Source organism: Amblyraja radiata, chromosome 27, assembly GCF_010909765.2.
Source record: "Amblyraja radiata isolate CabotCenter1 chromosome 27, sAmbRad1.1.pri, whole genome shotgun sequence".
Classification (NCBI taxonomy): domain Eukaryota; kingdom Metazoa; phylum Chordata; class Chondrichthyes; order Rajiformes; family Rajidae; genus Amblyraja; species Amblyraja radiata.
In genome coordinates this window covers 15,999,123-16,015,052 of record NC_045982.1, presented here as the reverse complement: position 1 = coordinate 16,015,052, position 15,930 = coordinate 15,999,123, and the positions used below count along the sequence as shown (strand labels likewise).

General features: G+C 42.5%; 1 protein-coding gene and 1 long non-coding RNA gene across 2 annotated transcripts in view; both read left to right on the top strand.

Moving 5' to 3' along the window:
* Nucleotides 1-7,394: 7,394 nt before the first annotated feature.
* Nucleotides 7,395-15,930, top strand: part of LOC116988495 (kelch-like protein 31) — a 17,713-nt gene continuing 9,177 nt past the window's right edge. The window contains exon 1 of the mRNA XM_033045259.1: nucleotides 7,395-7,763. The gene's annotated coding sequence lies outside the window, so the exon portion shown is untranslated. The remainder of the gene's footprint in view (nucleotides 7,764-15,930) is intronic.
* LOC116988497 overlaps nucleotides 13,244-15,930 on the top strand; it is a 13,902-nt gene continuing 11,215 nt past the window's right edge. The window contains exon 1 of the long non-coding RNA XR_004415964.1: nucleotides 13,244-13,301. This is a non-coding gene — a long non-coding RNA (uncharacterized LOC116988497). The remainder of the gene's footprint in view (nucleotides 13,302-15,930) is intronic.

The window sequence follows — 15,930 nt, the reverse complement described above, 5'->3', positions numbered from 1 at the left end:
AGCCAGAAGAAGAGTCCTAACCTGAAACATGTCCATCGCCTCCACTGATGCTGGCCGACTGTGTTTTCAATCTTATCTTGATGCCCACCCAGTAAGTTCTCCAAAATAATTAATGTAAGAAAATTGGAACAAAAGTAGGTCATCAGGCACTTCAAACCGCCCCATCATTTAATATGATTGATGGCTGATCTATAGTGGCTCTAATTCATCTACCGTGCCCTTTCTCCATTTACCTCTATACCTCAATATATCAAATGTTTATCCAGAAAAGGGTACAAAATGTCTCTCCAGGTTTAGGTAACTATAAATACCCACGTCCTCTCCTTTCCTCCCCCCCCCCCCCCCCCCCCCCCCCCCTGCCCTGTGCACCACTGGACTTGCACTTATTTCTCCCGTCCCCTTCCACCTACAGTCCTTCCTTTAGCTTTACATTTTGCAACTCTTCGATCCTTTTGCCTCACACCTTGTGAATTTCCATCTCTGGTCTTTGTCCACCACCTGCCTATCAAAAAAACCCTTACCTGGATCAATCTATTACCCACTAGACTTTGTCCTGCCCATCTTCTCTTCCAGCTTAGACTCAAAAAGCTGGCGTCACTCAGCGGGACAGGCAGCATCTCTGGAGAAAAAGAATGGGTGATGTTTAGGGTCAAGACCCTTCTTCAGACTCTTCCAGCTTTCTTTCTACCCCACCTACAATCAGACCCAAAACATCACCTATCCATGTTCTCTGGAGATGCTGCCTAACCTGCTAAATTACTCCAGCACTATGTGTCTTTTTGTGTAAAATAACATCTGTAGTTCCCTGTTTCTAAATATCCAGCTCTATTTTAAATGCTTCTGATTAACTTCCGCTACCCACTAGGGCAGAGAATTTCAGAAGTACACCATATTCTGCAAGAAGAAATTTCTATGTACCTCAGTTTCAAAAGACAGGCCTTTTACCATGTTGTCACGTCCCTTTGTTCAAGACACTCCCACTGCTGAAAACATCTCAACATCTACCCTGTCAAGGCTCCTTAGGATATCATATGTTTGAATAAGATCAACCCTTATTCTTCTAAACTCCAAGAACTACAGATCCAAACTATTTAGTCTCCCTTGGTAAGACAACCCTTGAATGACAGGAATTGGCTTGATGAATAAAAAGTGTTTGAAGCGTGTAAATGTTCGATCCAACAACACAAATATCCCTCGGCTTGATATTCAACAGGAATATAAATTCAAGCTAAATTAGTACAATGCTTTTTATATGTTTATTGCCTTGCCAAAAATATTGCTTTCTACTTATTGGCCACTTCTTGGAGATCCCTGAATGAGGTCCAGAAATAGAAACAAGGAATGCAGATGCTGGTTTACAAAAAAGGACACAAATAAGGGTACTGACCTGAAACATCTCCAGGGATGCTGCCTGACCCACTGAATTATTCCAGCACTTTGTGTCCTTAATGAGGTCTATTCTATTAATGTGCAAATATGTTTAGAAACTCTGGATGATCCCTGCAGTATTAAACCAAAATGAGAATACACAGTTCTGGGATGTCCAGTGTACATGCAGTCATCATAAATACAACATTAAACACAACAAGAAGTGCAAAATAGCAGAATTATGCAAAATTGTAGTGTAACATCCAGGTGGAGTAAAATAATATTAAAGTACAATAACAGAATAATGGAATGAGGTAGAGTTAAGAGTAAGTGCAGGTGGCAGCAACCTCATGAACAGGATGTGGAAGATGTGATTGGTTCAGGAGTTAACTAGTGGGGGGAAAAAACTGTTCTTACGAGTGAACATCTAGCTTTGAGCTTGCGTATCTTCTCCCAGAAGGTAGAAGAGAGAAATATCAAGACGACAGGCATGTTGGTGATAATTTCAGTCTTCCTGATGCATCGCATGCTAAGTTCAAGTTCAAGTTCAAGTGAGTTTATTGTCATGTGTCCCTGTATAGGACAATGAAATTCTTGCTTTGCTTAAGCACACAGAAAATAGCAGGCATTTACTACAAAACAGATAAATGTGTCCATATACCATGATATAAATATATACACACATGAATAAATAAACTGGTAGTGCAAATAACAGAAAGTGGTTGCTAATAATCAGAGTTTTGTCCGAGCCAGGTTTAATAACCTGATGGCTGAGGGGAAGTAGCTATTCCTGAACCTGGTTGTTGCAGTCTTCAGGCTCCTGTACCTTCTACCTGAAGGTAGCAGGGAGATCAGTGTGTGGCCAGGATGGTGTGGGTCTTTGATGATACTGCCAGCCTTTTTGAGGCAGCGACTGCGATAAATCCCCTCGATGGAAGGAAGGTCAGAGCCGATGATGGACTGGGCAGTGTTTACTACTTTTTGTAATCTTTTCCTCTCCAGGGCGCTCAAATTTCCGAACCAAGCCACGATGCAACCGGTCAGTATGCTCTCGACTGTGCACCTGTAGAAGTTAGAGAGAGTCTTCCTTGACAATCCGACTCTCCGTAATCTTCTCAGGAAGTAGAGGCGCTGATGAGCTTTTTTGATAATTGCGTTCGTGTTCTCGGACCAGGAAAGATCTTCAGAGATGTGCACCCCCAGGAATTTGAAGTTCTTGACCCTTTCAACCATCGACCCGTTGATATAAATGGGGCTGTGGGTCCCCCTCCTACTCCTTCCAAAGTCCACAATCAGTTCCTTGGTTTTGCTGGTGTTCAGGGCCAGGTTATTGCGCTGGCACCATAGGGACAGTTGCTCGATCTCTCTTCTGTACTCTGACTCATCCCCATCAGTGATACGCCCCACAATAGTGGTGTCATCAGCGAACTTGATGATGGAGTTCGCACTGTGGTTCGCTACGCAGTCATGGGTATAGAGTGAGTACAGCAGGGGGCTGAGCACGCAGCCTTGAGGTGCTCCCGTGCTGATTGTTATTGAGGCCGACACATTTCCACCAATACGAACAGACTGTGGTCTGTGGACGAGGAAGTCGAGGATCCAGTTGCAGAGGGATGCGCAGAGACCCAGTTCTGCGAGTTTGGTAACCAGTTTGGAGGGGATGATTGTGTTAAATGCCGAGCTGTAATCAATGAATAACAGCCTGACATATGAGTTTTTGTTGTCCAAGTGGTCCAGTGCGGAGTGGAGGGCCAGCGAGATCGCATCCACCGTTGATCTGTTGTGGCGGTATGCGAACTGCAGTGGGTCCAGGTTTTTGTCGATGTAGGAGTTGATTTGCTCCATGATCAACCTCTCAAAGCACTTCATCACCACCGGCGTTAGTGCCACTGGTCGATAGTCATTGAGGCACGTCACCTTGCTCTTCTTGGGCACCGGTATAATTGATGCCCTTTTAAAGCAGGTGGGGACCTCAGACCTCAGAAGTGAGAGGTTGAAAATGTCCGTAAAAACTCCCGCCAGTTGGTCCGCACAGGTTTTTAGAACACGGCCGGGTATACCATCAGGTCCAGGTGCTTTTCGGGGGTTCACCCCTCTGAAGGATTTCCTGACATCGGCCTCTGTGACTGAGACTGAAATGCCATCACAGCGAATGGGGGATCGGGAAGGCACATCAGTATTCTCCCTGTCAAAGCGTGCGTAAAACGCATTGAGCTCGTCAGGGAGTGATGTTACACCGGCATTCGAGCTGCCTCCTGGTTTTGCCTTGTAGGAGGTGATTGCATTCAGACCCTGCCACAGCTGCCGAACATCTGTCTCGTCCTCCAGTTTGGAGCAGAAGTCCCTTTTGGCCTTTTTGATGGCCTTACCAAGGTCGTATCTGGTCTTCATGTAGGCCACTGTATCGTTGGATGTGAATGCCCTGTGTCTGGACTTCAGGAGAGTACGGATCTCATAGTTCATCCAAGGTTGGACTGGATGGAAGGAGTGATGAGCCTGTGATGAACTGAGCTGGTACAGGCACTTTGCGGATTCAAGCAGACAAGAGCAGAACAGTTGCCATACCAGGCTAAGATGCAGCACATCACAGATGTTTCTACAGCACATCGCAGATGTTTCTACAGCACATTGCAGATGTTCAAGAAAATTCTCACGGCTGTACCAAATCATTTCAGACCCCCAAGAAAATACCTACACTGATATAGTTTGTTGATCACCTCGACACTGTGAAGGGAGGTCAGGTTAGTTTGCTGGCGCTTAAGAGCTTGAAGCTGTCGACCATCGCTTCAGCAGCTCCATTGATGAGGACAGGGTTGTGTTCACCTTCTGGCTTCCTTAGGTCAACAATCAACTCTTCTGTCATGCTAATGTTAAGAGCCAAGTTGGTATCCTGACACCATACACAAGGTTCTAGATCTCCTACTTTAGAAGATCTTCCATGTGGGAGCTGGGTTTGAGGCTACGTTTCTAACGTGAACTGTTCAGTTTACAAACTCTTCACAGGAACAGAACCTGGAGAAAACCTATATTGTCTTACAACGTTAATATCAGTTTTTTGCCGGTGTCATTTTTGCTTTCACTATATAAGCATTAAGAGTAATTTTACTATATTGACATGGCTATATAAATGCAAAGTGGTGTTTAACTAAGTTAACTAACTGATGTCAATCAGTGTGGTATGCTCTTTATTTTCTGTTTTTGCATATTGATTAACAACAGATTGGAACCTGGTCACCTTGGCTTGAAATAAAGCAGCTTAACAATTCATAACTGAACCGAATTTACAAAATGTTTCATCGGTTTCCATCAGAGGAATTTAGAAAATATGTCTATAAAACACGTGACTCTACAGCCTAGATCACTGGATCAGATATAATATGCCCTATGGTTATTTTATTGCATGTAAATATGATCTATTGTGACTCACCTCCCTTAAACTAAGACAATTTTTAAACATTCTACTGTACCAGTACAGGTTCTTTGGTTGAACTGAATTGGCAACAATGGAGTATCATTAGTAACGGCATAAGTCACCTTGAAACTATTAATTTTAAGATATGCCTGTGAACACAAAAGTTATATCAACCACCTATCTTGTTCACACTATAGTCACCACTCAAGTATGTGGCTGCTTTATTTGTTTCCTTTATCATCTGTGGCATCCTTCAAATTTTCCTAACTTTACCGTCCTCCTCCCCTGAAGATATGATTACTAGTTAGAAACAAATCCACAGATAATTATTACGCTTCTGCTCAAGTGTTTATTATTCAAACACACGTAGCTAGAATAAACTCATCACTGTGTAGAGTCACAGGCCAAAATGCATTTAATACTACTAACTGTTTAGATATTACTAGACTGTGGGACCCGTTGGGTCCCATGTTCACACAGGAGGGCTGGTCCCCCAACACAATATTCCACCTCTCCACCAATTCCAAATCTGGTGCGCTAGTATCAGTGTTGTGGGCTGAAGAGACTGGTTTCCAGAGGGCTACTATGGACATTGGGGTGGCAGCTCAGTCACTCAAGCCTGATGTGCTGGCAGCTCACTCACGGCTGGTGAGCTGGCAGTTGACTCACGGATATTCCTTGAAATTCCTTCAAGCAGGGTGCAAGGCCACCAAATTCAAGTGCAGTTTCTTACCACTTCAAGTAGGGTGCAAGGCCACCAAATTCAAGTGCAGTTTCATACTACTTCAAGCAGGGTGCAAGGCCATCAAATTCAAGTGCAGTTTCATACCACTTCAAGCAGGGTGCAAAGCCACCAAATTCAAGTGCATTTTTATACCACTTCAAGCTGGGTGCAAGGCCACCAAACTCAAGTGCAGTTTCATGCCTCTTCAAATAGGGTTCAAGGCCACCAAATTCAACTTCAGTTTCATATCATTTCATGCAGGGTGCAAGGACACCAAATTCAAATGCAGTTTCATACCATTTCATGCAGGGTGCAAGGCCACCACATTCAAATGCAGTTTCATACCATTTCAAGCAGGGTAAAATCACACTAAACACCACACTCCCAGTTCAGCAGAAATTCAGTGTGTTCAGTTGATTCACAGCTCAGAGTAGTAGACCTCTCCCTCCCCCATCTTGCAGAGACTCAACGACACCCACACTTCTGGGTTTTATAATCCCTCCCCCTCCCCCTCCCACCGGAAGGGGCGTGGTCTGCATGGCGTGATTGACAGAGAGAATCTCAACATATTTTAAACACTAATAAGACTTTTATTTGTCATTGATGGGAAGAATCCTCTGCACCTGATGAGCGGAGGGGGACTGAGTAAGATGGCCAAAAACAACAGAAACAAAAATGGAAAGCAGAAAATTAATGAAGGAGTTTCGAAGGTAGGTCAGACCGTTTGAAAGGTAAACAAAAATGAGTGCTTGTACTTAATAGTATTTATATTACTAAAAGTCTGATCTTGATGACTTCCTGTTTTTCTGTTTCATGATTTTAGAAAAAACGCTGCCATTTATGGCTGTGATTTTTGGCCATCTTACTCATTTGCACCCTGCTTACTCCGCTGTGCAAGACAAGAGGATTTTTCCCATCAATGAAAAATAAAAGAGTTATTAATGTTTAAGAAATGTTGAGATTCTCTCTGCTGCCCCTGCTGGTGAGAGGGGGAGGGTCTATAAAACCCGGAAGTGTTGTGCCTCAGTCAGTCTCTGCAAGATGGGGGAAAGTGAGAGGGTCACGTCTCGCAGTCTGAGCTGTGAATAGCACTGAACACATGTCTACTAAACTGAGTGTGGTTTTACTGACCTTGAGTGCCCTTAATGTGGTTTGAAAATGTGGTTGGGTTGAAGTAAAAGCACTGCAAATGGTTGGTGGGGGTTGGACTGAAGTAAAAGCACTGCATATGGTTGGTGGGGGTTGGACTGAAGTAAAAGCACTGCATATGGTTGGTGGGGGTTGGGTTGAAGTAAAAACGCCTTGCACCCTGTTTAAAATGGTATGAAACTGCACTTGAATTTGGTGGCCTTGCACCCTGCATGAAATGGTATGAAACTGCATTTGAATTTGGTGGCCTTGCACCCTGCTTGAAGTGGTATGAAACTGCACTTGAATTTGGTGGCCTTGCACCCTGCTTGAAGTGGTATGAAACTGCACTTGAATTTGGTGGCCTTGCACCCTGCTTGAAGTGGTAAGAAACTGCACTTGAATTTGGTGGCCTTGCACCCTGTTTGAAATGGTAGGGAAATGGATGGGGATGGGATGGGATGGGGGGGGGGGGGGGGGGGGGGGGGATAATTCAGCGAGTCTGGCGGCATCTCTGGAGAAAAGGAACAGGTTAGTTTTTGGATCATAACCCTACTTCAGACTGAAAGATAGAGAGGGCCAGGACAAAACAGGCAACATGAATTCAGGAAGAGTGGCGTCCATAATAGCCCATTGTTGGCCTCCCCTGGGACAGAATACTTGCTCTTGAATATGTAGGAAGGAACTGCAGATGCTGGTTTAAACCGTAAGATAGACACAACATGCTGGAGTAACAACGGGACAGGCAGCATCTCTGGAGAGAAGGAATGGGTGACGTTTCAGATCGAGAACCTTGCTCTCTTGAAGACTTCCACTTGAGCAACAGGGGAGAGAATGGTAGGATTAGATTAAGAAGCGGCCAGTGCAGTATAAATAGAAGCTTGAATCTGTTGGGGGCCAATGGCCAGTTTCTATGCTGCAAATACTTTGTAATATATCCAACCAATGTTATAAACAGTCTCCAGTTCCCATAATACCACAGCTTCTTGCTGGAGTGAGATTTTTTTTACAACGTCAGTGAGTTGAGCGTTTTGTCATCCAATCCTCACTATCTCCTAGCTCCTCCAAGACCTGTGCACGGAATTGGAGTTCTCTCCTGAAAGCACCTCTCGGCAAGTTTTACTAGCTAAGGTAAGGAACTCATAAAACAGAGTTTAACGGAATAACTGCGAGGAACATCTCCAGGTCAAATAATTATTCATGTGGATCTGTAGGCAGCTTATGGCCACTTACACAAGCGGAAAATCTGTGTTCGATTTACAGTGTTGATTAATGGTAAGCAAAATGTAAAGGTTTTCCTTGAGATTTAATTTCCTTTCACGGAGAGAGCTTAAAGCGATGTTTTGAAATAAAGTGTCGAATTTCGGAGACTTTCTAGCAATTTTTTGCGGCGATGCCTTTTCTGTTTCATGATTTGTTCCCAAGTATTCCTCTACATTGGAGAATCTGAAACTGGACTATTCTTCGTCGGCTGCTCATTCTATTTTATTCATTAGTATTATTCATCTCAGCATCAAATTTAAATTACAAATGGAAGTAGCATCGATATTAAAATTACTTGGGACGAACTGTACGCTGGTGAACGCGATGAAAAGTAGTGAGTTTCAAATGACCAGTAACAACTTATCCGTTACTTTAAAATAAGATTCTACCTCAAGTTCATTGTTTCAAATTGTCCCCCCCCCCCTTTTCTGGTAATGAGAAAGTGACCCATTTGAGAAACAATTCCGACTGCGCCAGAGCCCATGTTTCTATTTCTGTCTTGAGATACTTTAGCAACCGAGCAGCTGAGAAGTTCAACATAGTTCGCTGTTGCCCTGCCAGAAATTCAATATCCTCTGGGTTACGTTTCATGCATGAATTTTTTCTAAATCTCCTCGCCAAAAAATGGAATCCAGGCTAAGTAACGTGAAAGAAAAGAAAACCTGTAAATGCTAAAAATCTGAAATAGAAACAGAAATGGCTGGGAATACTCATGATTGGGCCCGTGGATTGTTCCAAGAAACGCTTAGACATGTGAGAAGTTGTAGATACGATATTAGAAGGATAATCAAATTTCAGCGAATGATTGAACATAAGACCCCGAAATGCAATCATGGGCAGGTGCGTACTATTAGATCTCCAAACGGTTAAAGGAATTTGAAGAACAAATTACACGCAAATATTCCTCCAGGTGAAGCAGCGATTCACTTACACTTCTTCCAGTCGAATGTACTGCGGTCTTCTCCACCAAGGAGAAATAAAACATACCTTCCCCGGAGCATCTCCTTTCTGTTTCCCATTTTTAGCATCAATCCCACTCACACCTCCTGTCCTCTCAAAATGAGGCTCGACGCAAGCTTGAGGAATGTGGAGGAAGGAATGGCAGATACTGGTTTACACCGAAAATAGATACAAAATGCTGGAGTAAATCAGCGGGGCAGGCAGCATCTCTGGAGAGAAGGAATGGGTGACGTTTCTGGCCGAGACCCTTCTTCAGACTAAAGATGAGGAACACTGCCTCATTTTTAATCTGGGCACGCTGCACATGCACCCCTTCCAGACCCAATATCGAATTTTAGACCTTAAAGTAACTCGTTTTTTTCTGTGTTCATTAGAACTGACTTCTTCTGCTAGATAGACACACAAATGTTTGAGTAACTCAGCGGGATAGGCAGACCCGAAACCATGCCTTCTCTCCAGAGTTGCTGCCTGTCCCGCTGAGTTGCTCCAGCATTTTGTGTCTATCTTGGATTTAAACCAGCATCTGCAGTTCTTTCCCACCAGTACTATTGGCCGTACACAAAAATGCTGGAGAAACTGAGCGGGTGCAGCAGCATCTATGCAGCGAAGGAAATAGGCAACGTTTCGGGCCGAAACCCTTCTTCAGACTGATAGGGGGCGGGGAGAAGAAAAAAAAGGGCTCTTTTTACCACAATATATCCATTTGGCCTCACCACCTTAACAAAGATGTTTCCTTTGTCCTATCCATACTTCGGCAACTTAAAGGGTGGTTGCTCTGCAACTTAAAACTGACTTGTTTTCTTGCTTTCCCAGTTCCAATGAAGGGCGTTGTACCTGAAACGTTAATTATATTTCTCTCCCACTCGTGCTGGATGGTTCTAACAATTTACGGAATTATAAGTAATGTTCATTGTTTTTGTATAAACTTGTACTTTTACAGCATTTTCAACTGTTGGCATGTTTGTGGGACGGGGAGGAAATCATCTTTAATTCAGATGTCAACAAGATTAGGTTAAAATACTCGGCTTTCAACAGAATGTAACATCAATGGATGAATGAATTAATGATTTGGAAAGACTAATAATCAACGTCCAAAATGTTAATATCTTGAGAGACGTCACTCCATTTTGCCCAAGTGACTGTGAGGACAGATACGTCTTGTGTTTAATATATAGTAGCCTTGAACTGCAAATCGAAAATGGGAGAGTTTTCATATATAATTATGTATACGGGAAACCGTGCTGCCTCGTCTGACATACCCACGGTGGAACAGTCTATGCCCGGATATTCCTTCCAATAAAAAGGTTCAACTTTATTTATTTGATCGTTCTGATTGCATTATTTACTGACCGCCTTGCTTGTAAATATTTCCCTGCGGTAACAGATCCTGGACAGTTGATGATTAATTTGTTTTACAGCCTATTACCTTTCTGATGAATTGAAGCAATGTGGCCATAGACGAGGGTCTACGGACAAATAATATCCATAGAAACTAATTTATTGCTGAAAGAAAGCTGCAATTAAAAGATGCAGTACATACATTGTAGTATAATACCTCATTAATATAGCGGCTAATTTTTGGCAAGACCATCATCTTAATATTCATTAAAAAAATCAAAGCCTAATAACGTACAGGAAAACAGAAAGTTCCTACTTGTTTACTGGCCCGTGTTGCTGGTCGCTCAAATTGAAGCTTTTTTTTACATTAGAAAAGCATTCTCACCTGTTGTCAGTCAAATGTGGGCTTCTTGCTTTTCTTGGTAAGGATCTGCATTCAGCGTTTCTTTCCAGTTGCACCGGAGTTCTATTTGCACTTCGCCTGACGACATGAGAATATTAATAGGTTTCGTTGGAATGAAGTCAACCCGTCGGTATTTTTTTTTTTAGTAACCTTCTATTTTAACGTTGAGCTGGGGTAAGGGGCTGCATCCTCTTTTTAAAGATCCGGTCTTTCTTTCAGACCTAATGATACATTATAAAATCCAAAGCATTAATCCCAGCTTTCGCCCATCAGAGCGAAAGTCACCCTTGATTTCTGTCCTTAGAAATAAAGTTAAATGATAAATCAAACGCACTATTTATTTTTCTAATATAAAGCAAAACGTGCTGAACATACTCAACAGGTTAGGCCCCTTCTGTTGGTAAGAGAAATCGAGCTAACATTTAGATTTTCAACATTGCAGTTGGGACACAGCAAGGTCATTTAAATGAAAGTGGTCAAGTTTAGTATTATGTTGCATATCCTTTGCGATTCATGGACATCACCAGTTGCTGGGTGTCTTCTCTGGTGATGCTCTGCCAGGTCTGTGTTGCAGCCATCTTTAACTTATGCTTGTTTTGGGGGCTAGTCCCCTTCAGTTTTCTCTTCAGCATATAAAAGACATGCTCAATTGGGTTCAGATCGGGTGATTGACTTGGCCACTCAAGAACTGACCATTTTTTAGCTTTGAAAAACTCCTTTGTTCCTTTGGGATCATTGTCTTACTGTGGAATGAACCGCCAGCCAATGGGTTTTGAGGCATTTGTTTGAACTTGAGCAGATAGGATGTGTTTATACACTTCAGAATTCATTATGCTACTACCATCAGCAGTTGTATCATCAATGAAGATAAGTGAGCCAGTTCCTTCAGCAGCCATACATGCCCAGGCCATAACACCCCCATCACCGTGTTTCACAGATGAGGTGGTATGCTTTGGATCTTGGGCAGTTCCTTCTCTCCTCCATACTTTGCGCTTGCCATTACTCTGATATAAATTAATCTTCGTCTCATCTGTCCACAAGACCTTTTTCCAGAACTGTGGTTGCTCTTTTAAGTACTTCTTGGCAAACTGTAAACTGGCCATCTTATTTTTGTAGCCAACCAGTGGTTTGCATCTTGTAGTGTAGCCTCTGTAATTCTGTTCATGAAGTCTTCTGCGGACAGTGGTCATTGACAAATCCACACCTGACTCCTGAAGAGTGTTTCTGATCTGTCGGACAGGTGTTTGGGGATTTTTCTTTATTATAGAGAGAATTCTTCTGTCATCAGCTATGGAGGTATTCCTTGGCTTTGCGATTAGTAAGCCCGCCAATGCTCTCTTTCTTCTTAATGATGTTCCAAACAGTTGATTTTGGTAAGCCTAAGGTTTGGCTGATGCCTCTAACTGTTTTATTCTTATTTCTCAGTCTCATAATGGCTTCTTTGACTTTCATTGGCACAACTTTGGTCCTCATGTTGATAAACAGCAATAAAAGTTTCCAAAGGTGATGGAAAGACTGGAGGAAAGACTAGGTGCAGAGAGCTTATACCTGCATTAAGAAGGCATTTAAACACACCTGAGTAATTACAAACACCTGTGAAGCCATGCGTCCCAAACATTATGGTGCCCTGAAATGGGTGGACTATGTATAAACACAGCTGTAATTTCTACATGGTGAAACCAAAGTGTATAAAAAACACCCTCTAATAAAATCTGACAATGCGCACTTTAACCACATGTGATTTTTTTTCTAATTACAAATCTCAAATTGTGGAGTACAGAAGCAAATAAATAAATTATGAGTCTTTGTGCCAAACATTATGGCACTGTAAGTCAATTGTCAAATGTAAACTGCCCTCAGTGTGTAGGTGAGTGGTAGAATCTGGGATGAGCTGATGGGAATCTGGGAGAATAATACAGGATAAGTGTTACAGTGTAAACGGATGCTTGATGATCAGCATAGACTTGGTCAGTCGGATCCAGGCTCCGTGACTCTGAATATAAACAAATATTAATCTCCTACCCATTTCTATTTTACTACCAAAGTGAATGACATCCCACTTTTCCACATAATATATCACATGCCATGTTTAGACCCATCCACTTCATCACTACATATCTATTTGAACCCTCTCTGCATCATACTCAACACCAACTTCCTAAGATTAGCAAATTTATATATATTACACTTGATCCCCTCATTCAAATCATCAATTTAGGATGAAGCCACACAAATTCCTTTTGTCTCTTGCTGAAAGAAATCTACATATGAAGAAAGACTGGATAGACTCGGTTTGTACTCGCAAGAATTTAGAAGACTGAGGGGGGATCTTATAGAAACTTACAAAATTCTTAAGGGGTTGGACAGGCTAGATGCAGGAAGATTGTTCCCGATGTTGGGGAAGTCCAGAACAAGGGGTCACAGTTTAAGGATAAGGGGGAAATCTTTTAGGACCGAGATGAGGAAAACTTTTTTCACACAGAGAGTGGTGAATCTCTGGAATTCTCTCCCGCAGAAGGTAGTTGAGGCCAGTTCATTGGCTATATTTAAGAGGGAGTTAGATGTGGCCCTTGTGGCTAAAGGGATCAGGGGGTATGGAGAGAAGGCAGGTACAGGATACTGAGTTGGATGATCAGCCATGATCATATTGAATGGCGGTGCAGGCTTGAAGGGCCGAATGGCCTACTCCTGCACCTATTTTCTATGTTTCTATGTTTTCTATGTTTACATTAACTTCTTATCTTTTTGTTTATCTGGGCAGCTTATACAACATATTAATGTTCCTCTCTTGACCACTGTCATATTTCATTTTCCCTTTCCTTTTCATTGCCTTGGTTATCCTCTGCTGAATTTAGAAATGTACCAAATCTTCAGGCTGACTTACCTTTTTGGCAACATTATACTGTATGTATTTGATCTCTTACTATCTTTACAATAATAATAATAATAATAATAATAATAATACCTTTTATCGTCATTGCACATAAGCGCAACGAGATTTGGTATGCAGCTTCCATCCGATGTCATAACTTAAATAACTAATAAAATTTAGATTTAGATTCAGATACCCCGAGAACATGGTTTGTAAAAAGAACAGTAAAACAGTCAAAACAGACTAAAGTGCAGATGTGTCTGTGCGACGTGACCATCCGAGGGAGATAGTCCAAGGGGGGATGGGGGGCACTCAGCAAGGCCGGTTCAGAGCCGCTATAGCTCTGGGAATGAAGCTGTTCCTGAGTCTGGAAATTCGGGCGTAGAAGGCCTTGTAACGTCTGCCGGAGGGAAGTAGTTCGAACAGTCCGTTACAAGGGTGTGAGGAGTCTTTATGGATGCTGACGGCCTTCCTGAGGCACTGTGTGTGGTAGATGCCCTCCCAGGCTGGTAGCTGTGTCCCAATAATCTTCTGCGCTCTGTGGACGACGCGCTGAAGAGCTCTCCTCTCCGCCTCCGTGCAACCTAGTGTGGTTGAGTTAAAAGAGGCGAAACAACATTCTTTCTGAGACATTTCAGAGGAAACAAACGGAAAATTTGTGAGCTCTAAACAAAATATGGAACTTGGTTAAATGTAAATATTAACGACATCATTTAGTCAATAATTCACATCCTCAAATTTGTGAATCTTCGGGCACGCCTGCCGGAGAATACACTAGTTAACCAGGAATGTCTTATTATTATATTGATAACTCACTTTATCTATTATGTTATTATCAATGTATGTTTTGTCCATTGATATTTTGGAAAATCAAGTTCAAGTTCAAGTTTATTGTCGTGTCCCTGAAAGGATAATGAAACTCTTGCTTTGCTTCAGCACACAGAACATAGTAGGCATTGACTACAAAACACATGAATAAATAAACTGATAAAGTGCAAAATGACAGATATTACATTAAACTTATGAATTCTGATGAGTTGTCATGAATTCCAAAGTAATCATTAAGTCCTGCCACTGTGCTGCATGCATCTGTCTATCACTATGCTGATCTTATAGACAATAGACAATAGGTGCAGGAGTAGGCCATTCGGCCTTTCGAGCCAGCACCGCCATTCAATGTGATCATGGCATCCCCAATCAGTACCCCGTTCCTGCCTACTCCCCATATCCCCTGATTCCTCTATTTTTAAGAGCCCTATCTAGCTCTCTCTTGAAAGCAGCCAGAGAACCAGCCTCCACCACCCTCCAAGGCAGAGAATTCCACAGACTCGCCACTCTCTGTGAGAAAAAGTGTTTCCTCGTCTCCGTTCTAAATGGCTTACTCCTTATTCTTAAACTGTGGACCCTGGTTCTGCACTCCTCCAACATCGAGGACATGTTTCCTGCCTCTAGCGTGTCCAAACCCTTAACAATCTTATATGTCTCAATGAGATACCCTCTCATCCTTCTAAACTCCAGAGTGTACAAGCCCAGCTGCTCCATTCTCTCAGCATATGACAGTCCCGCCATCCCGGGAATTAACCTTGTAAACCAACCTTGTGACCAAAACTGCACTCAATACTCCAGGTGTGGTCTCACTAGGGCTCTGTACAACTGCAGAAGGACCTCTTTGCTCCTATATTCGATTCCTCTTGTTATAAAGGCCAACATGCCATTCGCTTTCTTCACTGCCTGCTGTACCTGCATGCTTACTTTCATAGACTGATGTACAAGGACCCCCAGATCCCGTTGTACTTCCCCTTTTCCCAATTTGATGCCATTTAGATAGTAATCTGCCTTCCTGTTTTTGCTACCAAAGTGGATAATCTCACATTTATCCGCATTAAACTTCATCTGCCATGCATCTGCCCACTCCCCCAACCTGTCCAAGTCACCCTGCATTCTCATAACAACCTCCTCATAGTTCACACTGCCACCCAGCTTTGTGTCATCTGCAAATTTGCTAATGTTACTTTGAATCCCTTCATCCAAATCATTGATGTATATTGTAAATAGCTGCGGTCCCAGCAGCGTGCCTTGCGGTACCCCACTAGTCACTGCCTGCCATTCTGAAAGGGACCTGTTAATCCCTACTCTTTGTTTCCTGTTTGCCAACCACTTCTCTATCCATGTCAGCACTCTACCCCCAATACCATGTGCCCTAATTTTGCCCACTAATCTCCTATGTGGGACCTTATCAAATGCTTTCTGAAAGTCCAGGTACACTACATCCACTGGCTCTCCCTTGTCCATTTTCCTAGTTACATCTTACTTTATTATTTTTTAAATGTCAATAAGTTCCGGTCATAAATCTTGGGATCACTATTATATTGCCATTCATTTTTATAATTCCAACCAAAATAAATGTAGAACATCAACAATTTGTTGATTTTGATTGAGAAGGAAGATTTAATAGCATTTAA